Source organism: Arachis ipaensis, chromosome B10, assembly GCF_000816755.2.
Source record: "Arachis ipaensis cultivar K30076 chromosome B10, Araip1.1, whole genome shotgun sequence".
Lineage (NCBI taxonomy): Eukaryota > Viridiplantae > Streptophyta > Magnoliopsida > Fabales > Fabaceae > Arachis > Arachis ipaensis.
The window spans coordinates 57,449,024-57,454,728 of NC_029794.2; the positions used below are offsets into that span (position 1 = coordinate 57,449,024).

Consider the following 5,705-nt stretch of genomic DNA (forward strand, 5'->3'; position numbering starts at 1 on the left):
TTGATGTATAAATCCACTTCCGGGGCCCACTTCGTGTGTGCTTGGGCTGGGCTTTAACTTTCCACGTGCAGAGGTCCTTCTTGGGGTTGAACGCCAGTTTTTGTGCCAGTTTGGGTGTTCAACTTTGGTTTTGGATCCTTTTCTGGCGCTGGACGCTAGATTTGGGTAGAAAGCTGGCGTTGAACGCCTGTTTACGTCGTCAATTCTTGGCCAAAGTATGGACTATTATATATTTCTGGAAAGCCCTGGATGTCTACTTTCCAACGCAATTGGAAGCGCGCCATTTCGAGTTCTGTAGCTCCAGAAAATCCACTTTGAGTGCAGGGAGGTCAGAATCCAACAGCATCAGCAGTCCTTTTTCAACCTCTGAATCTGATTTCTGCTCAAGTCCCTCAATTTCAGCCAGAAAATACCTGAAATCACAGAAAAACACACAAACTCATAGTAAAGTCCAGAAATGTGAATTTAACACAAAATCTATTAAAAACATCCCTAAAAGTAACTAGATCCTACTAAAAACATACTAAAAACAATGTCAAAAAGCGTATAAATTATCCGCTCATCAGTGTCTTATTACATGATCATTAGTATTTAAGTGTCTATACCTTAAAGTTATGAATATGAATCCATCACCTCTCTTGAATAAAAAATGTTTTAATTACAAAAGAACAAGAAGTACATGGTTTCGAATTCATCCTTGAAACTAGTTTAATTATTTTGATGTGGTGGCAATATTTTTTGTTTTCTGAATGAATGCTTGAACAGTGCATATGTCTTTTGAAGTTGTTGTTTATGAATGTTAAATATGTTGGCTCTTGAAAGAATGATGAAAAAAGAGAAATATTATTTGATAATCTGAAAAATCATAAAAATGATTCTTGAAGCAAGAAAAAGCAGTGAATACAAAAGCTTGCAAAAAAAAGGGAAAGAAAAAGAAAAAGCAAGCAGAAAAAGCCAAAAGCTCTTAAAACCAAAAGGCAAGAGCAAAAAGCCAATAGCCCTTAAAACCAAAAGGCAAGGGTAATAAAAAGGATCCAAGGCTTTGAGCATCAGTGGATAGGAGGGCCTAAAGGAATAAAATCCTGGCCTAAGCGGCTAAACCAAGCTGTCCCTAACCATGTGCTTGTGGCGTGAAGGTGTCAAGTGAAAACTTGAGACTGAGCGGTTAAAGTCGAGGTCCAAAGCAAAAATAGAGTGTGCTTAAGAACACTGGACACCTCTAATTGGGGACTTTAGTAAAATTGAGTCACAATCTGAAAAGGTTCACCCAGTTATGTGTCTGTGGCATTTATGTATCCGATGGTAATACTGGAAAACAAAGTGCTTAGGGCCACGGCCAAGACTCATAAAGTAGCTGTGTTCAAGAATCAACATACTGAACTAGGAGAATCAATAACACTATCTAAATTCTAAGTTCCTATAGATGCCAATCATTCTGAACTTCAACAGATAAAGTGAGATGCCAAAACTATTTAAGAGGCAAAGAGCTACAATTCCCGCTCATCTGATTGGAGCTAAGTTTCATTGATATTTTGGAATTTATAATATATTCTCTTCTTTTTATCCTATTTGATTTTCAGTTGCTTGGGACAAGCAACAATTTAAGTTTGGTGTTGTGATGAGCGGATAATTTATACACTTTTTGGCATTATTTTTACATAGTTTTCAGTATAATTTAATTAGTTTTTAGTATATTTTTATTAGTTTTTAATTAAAATTCACATTTCTGGACTTTACTATGAGTTTGTGTGTTTTTCTATGATTTCAGGTAATTTCTGGCTGAAATTGAGGGACTTGAGGAAAAATCAGATTCAGAGGTTGAAGAAGGACTGCAGATGCTGTTGGATTCTGACCTCCCTGCACTCAAAGTGGATTTTCTGGAGCTACAGAACTCCAAATGGCGCGCTCTCAATTGTGTTGGAAATTAGACATCCAGGGCTTTCAAGAAATATATAATAGTTCATACTTTGCTCGAGTTTAGATGACGCAAACTTGCGTTCAACGCCAGTTCCATGCTGCATTCTGGAGTTAAACGCCAGAAACAGGTTGCAAAGTGGAGTTAAACGCCAGAAACAGGTTATAAACTGGCGCTCAACTCCAAGAAGGACCTCTACACGTGTAAAGCTCAATGCTCAGCCCAAGCACACACCAAGTGGGCCCCGGAAGTGGATTTTTGCATCATTTACTCATTTCTGTAAACCCTAGTAACTAGTTTAGTTTAAATAAGACTTTTTACTACTGTATTCAGAGGTTGGTTCTTCTGGTTCCCCCTCTGGGGCCGAGACCAATGAACTCCATTATCACTTATGTATTTTCAACGGTAGAGTTTCTACACACCATAGATTAAGGTGTGGAGCTCTGCTGTTCCTCATGAATTAATGCAAAGTACTATTGTTTTTCAATTCAATTCAAGCTTATTCCTTCTCTAAGATATCCATTCGCACCCAGGAATATGATAAATGTGATGATTATGTGACGCTCATCATCATTCTTACTTATGAACGCGTGCCTGACAAACACTTCCGTTCTACATGCAAACAAGCTAGAATGAGTATCTCTTAGATATCTAATACAGAGGACCGAGTCCGAGATATTAGAATCTTCGTGGTATAAGTTAGAACCCATGGATGGCCATTCTTGAGATCCGGAAAGTCTAAACCTTGTCTGTGGTATTCCGAGTAGGATCTGGGAAGGGATGGCTGTGACGAGCTTCAAACTCGCGAGTGATGGGCGTAGTGACAAACGCAAAAGGATAGTAAATCCTATTCCAGTATGATCGAGAACCGACAGATGAGCATTGGACCATTTTCACAGAGAGGATGGGATGTAGCCATTAACAACGGTGATGCCCTACATAAAGCTTGCCATGGAAAGGAGTAGGAATGATTGGATGAAGACAGTAGGAAAGCAGAGGTTTAGAGGAACGAAAGCATCTCCATACGCTTATCTGAAATTCTCACCAATGAATTACATAAGTATCTCTATCCTAGTTTATATTTCAATTATGTTTTAATTATCAAATCTCTGTAACCAATTGAATTCGCCTGACTGAGATTTACAAGGTGACCATAGTTTGCTTCAAGCCGACAATCTCCGTGGGATCGACCCTTACTCACGTAAGGTTTCTTACTTGGACGACCCAGTGCACTTGCTGGTTAGTTGTACGAAGTTGTGAAACAGAATTAAGAACATGAATGTGCATATTCAGTTTTTAGCGCCATTACTAAGGAAGAAACGATCACGATTTCGCACACCAATACTTCAAAGAAAGTGAGTGCTACTTAGTTTACAATTTCTAGTTCTGTTTTTTAAAGAGGGTCATATTAAACACTTTTAAATCAAAGTTAAATTCACCTTAAACTTTTGGTGTGCTAATTATCTCTCAATTAACCCACTGCATTGTTTTTTTTCATTCTTTCTTGACCCCACAAAAACTATAGGACAAGTTTATGAATTTATCGATTAAAGTCTCGTAAAACTTAAAACAACTAAGAGTATAAATAGAGACAATAGAGTTTAAATTGTTTTATAGTTGAAGGTTATTTGACTATTAACTGGGGAGATAAAGCACTTTAGGGGTGATGTTACAAGAGCAAACATGACTGGAGAGGTTATACTCCAAAAATGAGAAAATGCAATTCAATTTTTGTTAGAAAAAGTTGGTGCCATAGCAAATGATAATTAATTATAAAAATATTGTTAAATGGGTTGAAGGAAAAAATGACATTAGCTGGGAATTACTATTTTTGAGAAACAAAACAAAGAATAAAATCTATATTTTTCAACATATGAAAGTGGTATACAAGGAGGATAAATGGTTCCGACCATGGGAGTAGATTTCTTTAAATAAAGCTAGTAGGTGGAGAATTATCGAGTTCATGAATCAAATGATATATATAAAGGATATAGATACTTGATAATATAAGGTGTCTTTATGTAATATATGCATGTATATGGTTGGTCAGTCATAAAATTGTTGCAGTTTGTAATGTTGGTGGGTAAGTGTTACTAAAAAAATGGAAAATATGTTGAATGTGCTTAGTTATATTTAAGTCCATGTAATCTAAATTTTTTTATGGCATTATCAAAGGGGATTATTAGATTCATGTTGAATGTGATTTGTTTCTTATTTTATGTTTTTGGTGATATGAAAAGAAGAGTAGTTTCAATTATCCTATGCCGCTCGAATATTGTATGTGTTATTAATATGTTAATTACTTTTTTCTTGTACTTTTTTAAATTATAATTTTTTTCTATATAATTATGCAGGATAATTCTGAAGATGCAAGTGAAGATTGAGATGCTTATCATGATGGTTTATTGACAAAGATGGAAATTGAAAGATGTATGGTTGATGATGATGTCTGTTATTAGAAGCTAAGATACATTTATATGATATAATATTTTAGTTTTTCCTAGTTTATTAGTAGTAAACTCTAAGTGCATTATATGAGTATACTTATTCTAGTTTGAGATGTATGAATACTCAAAATTATGATCATCCTAATATTTTTGGTTTATTATATAATTATATTTTGTTTCAGTATAATTTTTATTATTTAAAGATTATTGTATGGTATTATTATATATGTATTCATTTTTATTTTATAATAATTAACTAATTTAATTAAAAATACAGGATTATATATATAATTATATTCTCAAATATTAGATTTTAGATAAAAAAATTGTTCAGAAGCGTAGCCTTTGATACAGAAAAGCGTAGCCTTTGAGAATAGGCAACACTAGTATAGGCATCGCCTACAAAAGTGTCTCCGAAGCCTAAAAAGTGTAGCCTTTTCCTAAGGCATTTTTTTTCGTTTTTGGCTACACTTTTCAAGTGTACCTGAATGAGTGTTTTTCTTGTAGTATGGCTGAAAACTTGCTCCCTAAGCCTTTAAATTGTGTATTTTAATTCCTCTTTATACCATTCGATGCCGTGATCTATGTGTTAAGTGCTTTCAGGCTTTACAGGGCAGGAATGGCTTAGAGGATGGAAAGGAAGCTTGCAAAAATGGAAGAAACACAAGAAACTAAGGAGCTGACCAACGAGGAACGACGCGTGCGCGTACCTGACGCGTGTGCGCAAAAAACAAGTTTGCATGGCGACGCGTGCGCGTACCTGATGCGTACGCGTGACACATGAATATGACCATCGACGCGCGCGTGACTGACGCGTACGCGTGACATGCGCCACGTGCAGAAAATGCAGAAAATGCTGGGGGCGATTTTGGGCTGAGTTTGGACCCAGTTTTCGGCCCAAAAACACAGACTAGAGACAGGGAACAAGCAGAGACTCAACACACATCGATACATTCACATTACACAGTTTTAGCCTAGTTTGGAATCTTAGGGAGAGAATTCTACCACTTCCTCTAGGGTTCTTTATATTCATAGTTTTTAGAGTTTTATGCTTTTGATTTGGACATTGAGAAGAGTCACTACCTCCGTTGAAGTTTCCATTATTCTAGTTTGTTTCCTTATTCCTTTACTTTTTAATTGCCCATTAACCCTGTTCAGATATGGATGTTTATGATTTTGGGATTTATTAATGAAAAGAACTACTTTTACCTTTAATTAATTTTTAACAAGTATTCAATTTATTATGTCTTCTTTTTATTCCCTTTATATGTCTGTGAAGTTTATATTCATGTCAATGGAGTAGACTCCTAACTTGACTTTGGAGTTGATTAATAAGAGAACCT

The 5,705-nt window shown here is 35.7% G+C and overlaps 1 long non-coding RNA gene across 1 annotated transcript in view; it reads left to right on the forward strand.

Annotated features, from left to right (window-relative positions):
• The window catches only part of LOC110268274, a 19,195-nt gene extending 14,694 nt beyond the window's left edge, over positions 1–4,501 (forward strand). Inside the window, exon 2 of the long non-coding RNA XR_002356406.1 lies at positions 4,270–4,501. This is a non-coding gene — a long non-coding RNA (uncharacterized LOC110268274). The remainder of the gene's footprint in view (positions 1–4,269) is intronic.